This window comes from Porites lutea, chromosome 1 (assembly GCF_958299795.1).
Source record: "Porites lutea chromosome 1, jaPorLute2.1, whole genome shotgun sequence".
NCBI classification, from domain to species: Eukaryota; Metazoa; Cnidaria; class Anthozoa; order Scleractinia; family Poritidae; genus Porites; species Porites lutea.
Window position 1 is genome coordinate 2,999,963 of NC_133201.1, and position 12,015 is coordinate 3,011,977.

The 12,015-nt window shown below is 38.6% G+C and overlaps 1 long non-coding RNA gene across 1 annotated transcript; it reads right to left on the minus strand.

The window, feature by feature from the left end:
* Positions 1-267: 267 nt before the first annotated feature.
* On the minus strand, positions 268-7,838 carry LOC140933973 (uncharacterized). Its single transcript, XR_012165097.1, has 4 exons — positions 7,810-7,838; positions 2,911-3,035; positions 1,345-1,477; positions 268-431 (listed from the first exon to the last, which is right to left on the minus strand). It is a non-coding gene; the product is annotated as an uncharacterized lncRNA (long non-coding RNA).
* Positions 7,839-12,015: the final 4,177 nt, after the last annotated feature.

The window sequence follows — 12,015 nt, forward strand, 5'->3', positions numbered from 1 at the left end:
ATATCAGCGAGCGAAGCGAGCCCAGCGGTGGCCTGGGGAGGGGGAAGGGCGGCGCCACCTTTTCTCCTCCTTAGACTACACCTCTCGGTTCGCTTCGCTCGCCGATTTTGTTCCTTTTCCTCCCAGTGGAGAGCCTGGTCGCAGGTTAGCCTTCCTAAATGATCCAGATAAGAGATCTGCTTTAAAAGTGTAATTGTCTTGAGTGCAAGAGATAAAAAAGTATTTAATATACACCAACAAATTGTTGGCTCTTCAATAAAAAGAGTCTCGTTTTCAATGCGTTTTATTGTTATGAGTCATTTTTAATGATATTACACCTTTGTATAAAGCCCCTGCGTATCATCCTGAGATACTGAGTCTCTGCACAATTTGGCTTCGGCCGTAACAATCCCATGTCGCACTTCCAAGACGCACATTATTCTGTCATAGGACTGAAAAAGAAGCAAAGAAACAAAATTGTTTTCACCTCATAGCTCTAAGACATTTCTTTCCAAAGAGGTAAGGGAGACTAAACGTGCTTTGTAGGTACAGTTCGCTGACGTTTGGACTAGTGCTAAAGTAGCAGTTTCACTCAGTGATATTAACTTCGTTTCCTTTATCGAGACTGATGAGATCAATGCTACTTAACTGAAAACACTGAACAGATTCCGCCGCCATATTCGTCAACTTCACCACTTACCACGGGACTATCTTGCTATCTCATCGAATTTTTGGCCAAACTCTTCGCGGATTTTTGCCAAATTCGCCATTACTATTTTCGCCAATTTCGCCATTGTTTTCAAATTTGCCACTTCTGAAGGGGTCCTTCTTGACATTTCATCGAATACTCAAAAAACCGATGGCGAATTTTTGCCATGTTTGCATTTCGCCACATTCTCCTAGTTATTATTTTTTCCTCATATTGTTGACAAAATTTTGTCAAATTTGTCATTTTCGTTGTTGTGTGAATTTCTGGACATAGGTGCCTGTGGGCTCAGAATTTAGCTACATTAGAACAAGTTGTCTATCTGTTCTGTCTTTTATTTTCAAATTTGCCACACTATACAAATCCATTAAATACGAGAAAAAAGATTGAAATAAATAAATTATTATGCCCAGGAAACCCAAATAAAACACTGGGCCTACACAACATTGATAACGAACTTTTTTTTAGTCACTTTTGAAGAATACATTAAATGCATTAAAAATGTTAGGGCCTTGGAAAGAGACCGAAAACTGTCTTTATTTATTCTACAGTGCGGTAAGCTGTCATACAAATTAGGCCGGTTCCCACTAGGCCGCTAAGTGCACTTGAAAAGTCTATTATGAACCCACCTATTATCTTAGAAATTCTGTGCTAATTACCTTTCACAGCAGCAGATGTGCAGACGATCAGTAGCAAACGAGCACTCGTCACCGTCACGGACGGGGAATCCAGGCGGACACTCCTCATAGAATTCAACGGGTATCGTCCCAGGCACATCACCACAAAACTTTGCTGTTTAGGACAGGCAAACTTACTTTAAAAGTTCTTCGAAGTAAAATACTGTTTTATTAACATTATTTCAACAAATGAACTGGTCTGGTGAATGAACTTTGATATCATTTCTCTTGACATACTAAGTGGATAGGGAAGAGTGGGTTGGGTTCTCGAATGCTTTTTATTGGCCTGCCTGTGGCACAGCCTAATACTAAATGAGCTTTCTCCGTCGAAAACAGACAAAATGGTAGATAGACCACCCAGAAGGTATTGCGCGTGGTAATTCCGGCAATAGAGCCGCTCATTTAACTTTTCTCGAGATGGGATGGGTCATTTTCTAAAGGCTGCTTTTCACTAGCGGCGGAGTCGGAGTCGGAGTCGTAGTCGTAAGCGGAGTCGTAAGGGCGCTTATGACCTAGTGAAAATCAAAAATCGGAGTCGTAAGCGGAGTCATTAGCGCGACGGAATCGGCGTCAGGAGAATCAGAACGTTTCCATTTCTTCCGACTCCGCTTACGACCGCTTCGCTTACGTTCCGCTTATGATCTAGTGAAAACCAGATTGTCGGAGTCGGACGAAGAAGCGGAAGGATAAACCAATCACAATGCTCGTTCCCACGCTTTGTGATTGGTTAAGTGTTTCTGCATCTGCTGACGACTCGGACAATCTGGTTTTCGCTAGATCATAAGCGGAACGTAAGCGACGGAGTCGTAAACGGAATCGGAACGCTGTTTTCACTAGATCATAAGCTCTACGCTTCTGATTATGACTCCGACTCCGACTCCGACTCCGTCGCAGTGAAAACCAGCCTTAAGGGAGTAAATTCTGAAAAAAATCGCTAGACATCCGTGGACATTTGTTTTGGTTTTGATTTTTCCCCATTTCGATCATCTCCGGAGTACCCCCTCCCCCTTGGTATATCTAAATTGATCTACAAATGCACCTCTATCACTCATCTCTTTATTTCTGGGGATAGGAGTGGTTAGGACTAGCTACAAAACTAAGAATAGAAAATATTAGCCCGTTGCGTCCCAATACGGCGCCAATTATAGACCTTATTGTGAAGAATTATTTGAATTAGTATAGGTAGTCCTAGTTACCTCTATTACCTAATTTTTGTATTCAACAACTATTGGATGAGAGTGAGTATGATATGAAGAATTATGGAGATCAAGGAGAGTATTCTTGACCGAGGTGGATAACGTATTTCGTCCGAGATCTGCATAATTTTTCATATGCGAAAGCCGAATTCTCAATGTGATACTTAATGCAAAAGTATACCCATATTTTTTTTCTTGGTACTGTTGTAAATATATTTTTGAGCCGTGAAAACGCGATTGATACAACCGTATATGTTATTCCCTTGCGCGCTTTTGATCATGTTTGCATGGAAAAGGCGCGTTTTAAATTTTTAATTATTATTATTATTATTATTATTATTATTATTCATACCTGCTTTGTTGGCCTGCGTCACAGCCACCAGGGCAAGTAAGACCATAATGATGGCAGACTTCATTTTGAAATGACTGACAAGGTGCATGCGTAGTCTACTCTGACTGCAGAAATATGTTTGGAAGCTGTAAAAAATACACGGATATTTCTTTTTTGTAAAAATTGTGTTTGTTATTCAAACTTGCCAACCACTGATACAAAAAGAACCCATTGTTTGAAGAACCAATGAGCGTTTGTTTGGTACATTAATATCAATAGGTGACGTAACGCGAAATATCGCCATAAAACTCTTCACGGAAAGTGCGCGCCCATGTTATATTTGTCACAAGTTTTTGACGTATAAAAAATTTAATCTTCGTGTAGTCGAAACCCATGTTTTCTATAGCCTATGTTTCCACAGACATTTAAAAAGGATTTTATATAAGAGAGGATGAAAAAACCCTTCCCCGGCTAGCAGTAAAATAAAACGCCGCCCAACTCCCGCAACCAGCACAACGCCCAGAACCAGACTCACTGACCTACATAGCTCAGACAACTTCCACAAGCAATATTACAATCACACAACTCCCACATGTCAAGTATGACAAGTCCCACCTGGACCCGTAAAAAATCCCCGCACCGCCCACAACCTGCTCAACCATCACAACCATGTCACGACCAGCACAAGGGTATATTTCTTGTTGTAAAGCCCAGAAATAAACTTTCCTGCGCTTTGCTCCGAGTCCCGAGGCGCGGGTTTCGAAGAAAACTACGTTGGGTTACCAAGACTAATAACAAACGCCGATCGACATGATCGAGTTATAAACTGCAAAACAAACTAGTTGGCTTTTCGACAAGCACTATAAGAGGAGAATATCACAAATAAATCTTCCAAATCTTGGATAACGTCTGGCTTAAAAACGTCAATGAAAACGCGTGATAAGTTTTATAAAAAATGTGGCTCTTAAAGCATTATTTAACCTGGTATAACAAATACAAATTGTATCGGAACAAAATAGTTTCTATAAAAAAGCAACTTCCCTGCCTAAATCCAACCGTCACTATAAATCATATTTAACTCAGTATAAGAACAAGTTTAAATTCACTCAAATCAGTAAAGTTGAGGTGTTTCTGTTACTAGGAAACCTCGACGGAAAAAAATTGTTTGGTACAGATAAGGTCCATCCTTTTCTGTTATTTGAGTAGGAGCTTTAGAAATTGTCAAGCCTTTAACACATATAATAAATCTATCATTAATTCAGGGAAGGTTTCCTGATAGCCTTAAGATTACAGAGGTTGTGTCAGTCTTTAAAGAGGGCTCTCACATGCTTTGCACTAATTATCGTCCAACCTCAGTGCTCCCTACATTGAGTAAAATTTTTGAAAAATGAGTACTTAACAAATTAATATTTCATATTTCTATCCACGATGTTTTTGTGCCCAGTCAGTATGGTTTTTGGACCAGGAAAAAATACCACTGGCTGTTTAGTTGACTTAATTGAACAAATTGCCAAAAGCCTTGATAATGGTGAATTTGCTGTAACGCTCTTCTTAGACCCTAGTAAAATTTTTGATACCATAAATCATTCCATTCTTTTATCTAAACTGTCCCTCTACGGAATCGTAGGCCTGGAAAATTTGTGCCGGGTTCAAATCTTAGCTTTAGCATAGAAGGAAAAAGTTTATGTGGACAGTGTTTTTTCAGATATTCAAGCTATCAAATTAGGAGTACCGCAAGGATCTGTCTAGGCTCAATTCTTTTTATGATCTATATTAATGATTTCAGCAGAGCCACATCCTACTGGAAACACGACTCATTACCGACAACACTTCACTCACTGCCTTTAGTAAAGACCTCGACAGTCTGATCCATCAGATCAATAATGAAATTCCTAAGTTCCAGTCCACTGCATTGGCGAGCAATAGAACGAAAATATGATTCAATGGTAGAGTCATGGAAGTAACCAGAGAAACCATTTGAAAGAGATGTTTGTCTACTCCAACTAAACCTCTCGCAAAAAAATTAGGAACATTTGCCTCTCGAAGAAAGGGTACCAGCACAAAGGAACGAGGAAGAAGTGCAAGAAAACAACTCAAGGCGCCATGATTCAGTAACAGTGGCAGTGTCTAACGGACAAACCACATCTCAAGCCCCTGACGGAAGTCGAAAACAGGCGACATTTCTAAGCAGAGTCCCAGTCCACTGCATCACACCTTTTTGCCCGGACGCGCTCGTTTACCAACCAACCTTTATCCGCCCTGGCTTTCACGGTTCTGGTGAGACCGATAGTTTAGAGTATGCTCTCTCCGTATCTAATCTGGTAAAGGACGTTTATATCATGTAATGGAATATGTGCGGGTGAGCCTTCGCGACTAATTTGTGACAGTGAAAAACAGTTCACGGAAATGTTAGCGGAGTTAAAATTGGATTCCTGATAACTAAGAGCTCAATATCCAAGCTCGGTCCAAATGTACAATAATAGCCTCATCTTATAGTTGTATTTATGATTATTACATCCTAACTAAGGTTTTACCGTGTGCATCTACAAGTTTTACGTAAATTAAAGGAGAGTAGCCCTAGAATGGGAGTGAAGTTTGTCCCTTCTACAACCCCGCCGCAAGTTAAAAAATTGTTATAGTGCCGGATTTCAAAATGTGCAACACTGCTGTCATGACGGATGTGCTGTCGAAACGTGTCTGCAAAATTAACGAAAGTCTTTTTGTTTCTGCTATTTTGACCTTATCGATTACTTTTTCTTCTTCTTCTTTCTCTTCTTCTTCTATAATGCCTTCTAATCGGTGGTTTAAATCTAAAACTTACCTGGTGAATTCTTATTCAACGAATCCTTAGACGAAGCAGACTACACAGAAATAAGCGAATGATACCGTTTTAAGGTGTCTCTGGGTTGAAACTGGACACGTTTCTGACAGATAAACCATTGATGTTGATTCAGTGACAGGCATTGAGAATAATGGTCTTTGGAAAAAGAGAATCACGTTCGATGATATTGTTCTGAAATATTTTGAAAGTTTTGCTTGCCATTGTCAGAAGTATTTTCAAAGTGGTTTTTAAGATCTGTCTCAACTTTCGTTTTTGTTTCATTACGTGGGTCAAAGTTAGTCTTGATTTTGTCCTGTTTCTCCACATAGGTATTTTCCTGTTTTGATCTTTTGTTTTACTTCAGTACTTGAATTTTTGCTTAGGAAATTCTTCGCTTGCCGTTGTCAAGATGTTAACTTTTCATAAGTGGTCGGGTTTGTCATGACGAGCTTGGAAGCGAGATAACATTTTATGCAAATTAGCTGGAAAATGTTTTTCGTAAAATTCGTAAAAGTAGCCCCTTATACTGTAATTTAACATAACCAAATTTAACAAACGCGCTAACTACTGTATGGCTCTGTATCAGTATGTAAAGTCTTGATTTTGTCCTGTTTCTCCACATAGGTATTTTCCTGTTATGATCTTTTGCTTTACTTGTACTTGAATTTTTGCTTAGGAAATTCTTCGCTTGCCGTTGTCAGATGTTTTCATAAGTGGTCGGGTTTGTCAAGTCTATCTTTTTGTCGAGGTTCGAGGGTACCATGTCGAGGGTAAGTTTATATATATATATATATATATATATATATATATATATATATATATATATAAATGTGGTGTTGTTGTTTAATTGAACTAGTACGTGCACATTCGAATTCGCTTAAAAGCAAAGAACCTTTGCAAAAAACCTTCTCCCTTCCTGTGAAGCTTTTTTTTGGAGGGGCTTATCTACGGAGGGAAATTTGCGTTTCAAAATCGAATGGGCTAGCCTTTTATTTGGAAGTAAATTTACCGTTTTTGCTCTGTTTTACTTTGTATTTGAGGGCAATTTTCAAAGTACAAGCCCCCGGGGGGCTTATATTTGGACGGGCGATTTAACGGAGGGTTTTTTGCGTTACCGGTTTGGGGGGGTTATATTTGGAGGGGCTTATACATGGAGGGGCTTATTTTCGGTATTTTACAGTAGTTTTTATTCCCACGGTCAGCTACCCAAACATGTCCAGCTTTGGCTATAAAAACCGTCAGTAAACGTTACTATTTTACTTGTTAGTAGCAAGAAGCGTAAGAAGAGATTGACAGGCATAATGAGCATAAGGGTCTTTAAAAAGAGAATCACGTTCGATGATATTGTTGTGAAGTATTTTGAAAGTTACGTTATAACATAGCGCGCGTGCTTGCCCTATATACTATTTAGCTGCTATGAACAAAATCTTTATTTACGCACTTTATTTTCATGATGACGTGTTCAGCTGGGTTTTTCGTCTCTTTATCCTAAGTCACGGCATTTGGGTCTCGGAACCCGGTTGGTATAGCGACTTTATCCGCCCTGGCTTTCACGGTTCTGGTGAGACCGATAGTTTAGAGTATGCCAGCTCCGTATCTAATCTGGTAAGGGACGTTTATGTCATGTAATGGAACATGTGCAGGTGAGTCTTCGCGACTAATTTGTGACAGTGAAAAACAGTGCACGGAAATATTAGCGGAGTTAAAATCAGATTCCTTACAACTAAGAGGTTAATATCTAAGCTCAGTCCAAATGTACAATAATAGCCTCATCTTATTGTATTTATGATTATTACATCCTAAGTAAGGTTTTGCAGTGTGCATGTACAAGTTTTACGTAAATGAAAGGAGAGTAGCCCTAGAATGGGAGTGAAGTTTGTCCCTTCCACAACCCCGCCGCTAGTTAAAAAAATTTATAGTGCCGGATTTCAAAATGTGAAACACTGCTGTCATGACAGATGTGCTGTCGAAACGTGTCTGCAAAATTAACGAAAGTCTTTTCGTTTCTGCTATCTTGACCTTAAGGATTACTTTTTCTTCTTCTTCTTCTTCTTTCTTCTATAATGCCTTGTAATCGGTAGTTTAAATCTAAAACTTACCTGATGAACTCTTATTCAACGGATCCTTGGACGAAGCAGACTACACGAAAATAAGCGAATGATGACTTTTTAAGGTGTCTCTGGGTTGAAACTGGACACGTTTCTGATAGATAAACCATTGATGTTGATTGACAGGCATTGAGAATAATGGTCTTTGGAAAAAGAGAATCACGTTCGATGATATTGTTCTGAAATATTTTGAAAGTTTTGCTTGCCATCATCAGAAGTATTTTCAAAGTGGTGTTTAATGTCTCAACTTTCGTTTTTGTTTCATTACGTGGGTCAAAGTTAGTCTTGATTTTGTCCTGTTTCTCCACATAGGTATTTTCCTGTTTTGATCTTTTTTTTTACTTCAGTGCTTGAATTTTTGCTTAGGAAATTCTTCGCTTGCCGTTGTCAGATATAATTTTTCATAGTGGTCGTCATAACGAGCTTTGAAGCGTGAAAACATTTTATGCAAATTAGCCGGAAAATGTTTTTCGTAAAATTCGTGAAAGTAGCTCCTTATCCTCTAATTTAACATAACCAAATTTAACAAACGCGCTAACTACTGTATGGTCCTGTATCAGTATGTAAAGTCTTGATTTTGTCCTGTTTCTCCACATAGGTATTTTCCTGTTTTGATCTTTTGCTTTACTTGTACCTGAATTTTTGCTTAGGAAATTCTTCGCTTGCCGTTGTCAGATGTTTTCATAAGTGGTCGGGTTTGTCGAGTCTATCTTTTTGTCGAGGTTCGAGGGTACCATGTCGAGGGTAAGTTTTTTTATATATATATATAAATGTGGTGTTGTTGTTTAATTGAAATAGTACGAGGACATTCGAATTCGCTTAAAAGCAAAGAACCTTAGCAAAGAACCTTCTCCCTTCCTGTGAAGCTTTGTTTTGGAGGGGCTTATATTCGGAGGGGCTTATCTACGGAGGGAAATTTGCGTTTCAAAATCGAATGGGCTAGCCTTTTATTTGGAAGTAAATTTACCGTTTTTGCTCTGTTTTACTTTGTATTTGAGAGCAATTTTCCAAGTGCAAGCCCCCGGGGGGCTTATATTTGGAGGGGCGATTTAAAGGAGCGTTTTTTGCGTTACCGGTTTGGGGGGATTATATTTGGAGGGGCTTATACATGGAGGGGCTTATTTTCGGAATTTTACGGTAGTTTTTATTCCCACGGTCAGCTACCCAAACATGTTCAGCTTTGGCTATAAAAACCGTCAGTAAACGTTACTATTTTACTTGTTAGTAGCAAGAAGCGTAAGAAGAGATTGACAGGCATAATGAGCATAAGGGTCTTTAAAAAGAGAATCACGTTCGATGATATTGTTGTGAAGTATTTTGAAAGTTACTTTATAACATAGCGCGCGTGCTTGCCCTATAAACTATTTAGCTGCTATGAACAAAATCTTTATTTACGCACTATATTTTCATGATGACATGTTCAGCTCTGTTTTTTCGTCTCTTTATTCTAAGTACATTTGGGTCTCGGAACCCGGTTGGTATAGCGACTTTATCCGCCCTGGCTTTCACGGTTCTGGTGAGACCGATAGTTTAGAGTATGCTCGCTCCGTATCTAATCTGGTAAAGGACGTTTATGTCATGTAATGGAATATGTGCAGGTGAGTCTTCGCGACTAATTTGTGTCAGTGAAAAACAGTGCACGGAAATATTAGCGGAGTTAAAATTGGATTCCTTACAACTAAGAGGTTAATATCTAAGCTCAGTCCAAATGTACAATAATAGCCTCATCTTATTGTATTTATGATTGTTACATCCTAAGTAAGGTTTTACAGTGTGCATGTACAAGTTTTACGTAAATGAAAGGAGAGTAGCCGTAGAATGGGAGTTTAGTTTGTCCCCTCTACAACCCCGCCGCAAGTTAAAAAAAAATTATAGTGCCGGATATTAAAATGTGCAACACTGCTGTCATGACGGATGTGCCGTCGAATCATGTCTGCAAAATTAACGAAAGTCTTTTCGTTTCTGCTATCTTGATCTTATGGGTTACTTTTTCTTCTTCTTCCTCTTCTTCTTCTATAATGCCTTCTAATCGGTAGTTTAAATCTAAAACTTACCTGATGAACTCTTATTCAACGAATCCTTGGACGAAGCAGACTACACGAAAATAAGCGAATGATGACTTTTTAAGGTGTCTCTGGGTTGAAACTGGACACGTTTCTGACAGATAAACCATTGATGTTGATTCAGTGACAGGCATTGAGAATAATGGTCTTTGGAAAAAGAGAATCACGTTCGATGATATTGTTCTGAAATATTTAGAAAGTTTTGCTTGCCATCATCAGAAGTATTTTCAAAGTGGTGTTTAATGTCTCAACTTTCGTTTTTGTTTCATTACGTGGGTCAAAGTTAGTCTTGATTTTGTCCTGTTTCTCCACATAGGTATTTTCCTGTTTTGATCTTTTTTTTTACTTCAGTACTTGAATTTTTGCTTAGGAAATTCTTCGCTTGCCGTTGTCAGATGTTAATTTTTCATAAGTGGTCGTCATGACGAGCTTTGAAGCGTGAAAACATTTTATGCAAATTAGCTGGAAAATGTTTTTCGTAAAATTCGTGAAAGTAGCTCCTTATACTCTAATTTAACATAACCAAATTTAACAAACGCGCTAACTACTGTATGGTCCTGTATCAGTATGTAAAGTCTTGATTTTGTCCTGTTTCTCCACATAGGTATTTTCCTGTTTTGATCTTTTGTTTTACTTGTACTTGAATTTTTGCTTGGGAAATTCTTCGCTTGCTGTTGTGAGACGTTAATTTTTCATAAGTGGTCGTGGGTTTGTGATGTTAGAGCTGACTTTGGTTCATTGGTCTCGTTGAAGTTTCTGTTTGGGTTTGTTAACTAAGTTTTAGTTTTTACAACTGCCATTGTTTGTAGCTTCTTGCCGATCGCAACCATGTGGCTTCAGTAATACCAAAACATTACCCATACCGAGTTGACCTATAGTTTTTATTTGTCCAGCTTTGGCTATAAAGACCGTCAGTAAACGTTATTATCGTATTTGTTAGTTGAAAGAAGCGTAATATATAGATCTAGCCAGGGCTAAAAGCGGAGCTCTCGATAATATTTAAAGTTTGTTCAAACAAAATGTAAAATCGTGTAATGTTAAGCGGCGAAGGCAACGCCGAACAACGGTGAAAAACAACAATAGGTATAATTAGCAAAGAAGCAACTTTGCACGTGCAGCACACTTTTTTGTACATTTCTTTGCCGTTGTTTTGCACGACTACAACGTAAAAATTTCCAAAAACGTCTTAGTTACACGTTTTTTGGACGAACTGTCGTACGTGTTCTTCGTTCCCATTTTTTTTCATTGTCGCTCATTTTTACCTTGCATTGGTGGCCGCTGGCATTTCTCATTTAGTCACCGCCGCTACAAAATTTTCATTTTTGTTTTCCAACAAAAAACTGTCTCCTTTGTATTTTTTGTCTGTCGCTCTACATTTCTGTCGCCCTTTTTCTCGTTGAGCTTCGCTGGCCTGCCGCCTCTTTTTCTCTGTCTTTCTCTTGCTCTATATTCCAAATTTGTGGACATGAAAATTAATCTAAGCTTAAGACTGGGTGAGTCCATGGGTGCATCAGGCATGTGTGCTACACATGCTATCTCTCTGATTTCAATGAAACTTGGCCAGTTTAAAGGGTCTACCCCAAAACTCAAAATGACAAACTGGTTCATAGTTTGGATCTTTATGGGGGGAGATAGCCCACCCAACTGGTTTAATCAGATTTTTTACCAATAAAAGTGCATTAGTAACAGGCAAAAGTAGGAAGCTCTCAAGACAACTGTTTTTAACCTTTTTCCGTGAGGGTTTGTATATATGCTGATACTACTTGAACTTCTTTGACAAATGCAAGGATTTAAGTTTCAGTCAATTTGATTGGCAGCTTGTCAATCACTGGCCTTGAATATGGGACCACCTTTTTAGCCATTCAAATATTTGCTGATTTGATGAGAAAAACCTTTCCAGCATTTTTGGAATTTCGCTTCTAGCCACTCAAACCAACAGCAAAAGCAGTGAAGATGTTTCCAGGTCTCGCAAAAAATTAGAGCCTGAATCGTTGAAAAGTCTGCCTTAAAGACTAAACATTCAGCTCAAAAAAGACCACAAATTGGTCTGTGTCGGGAAATATCCAATTTGAATAAAGTGTCCCCCGTTTTTAACGCTTGTTTATCCTTTACAAAACAAGTTAATTATAAAGTA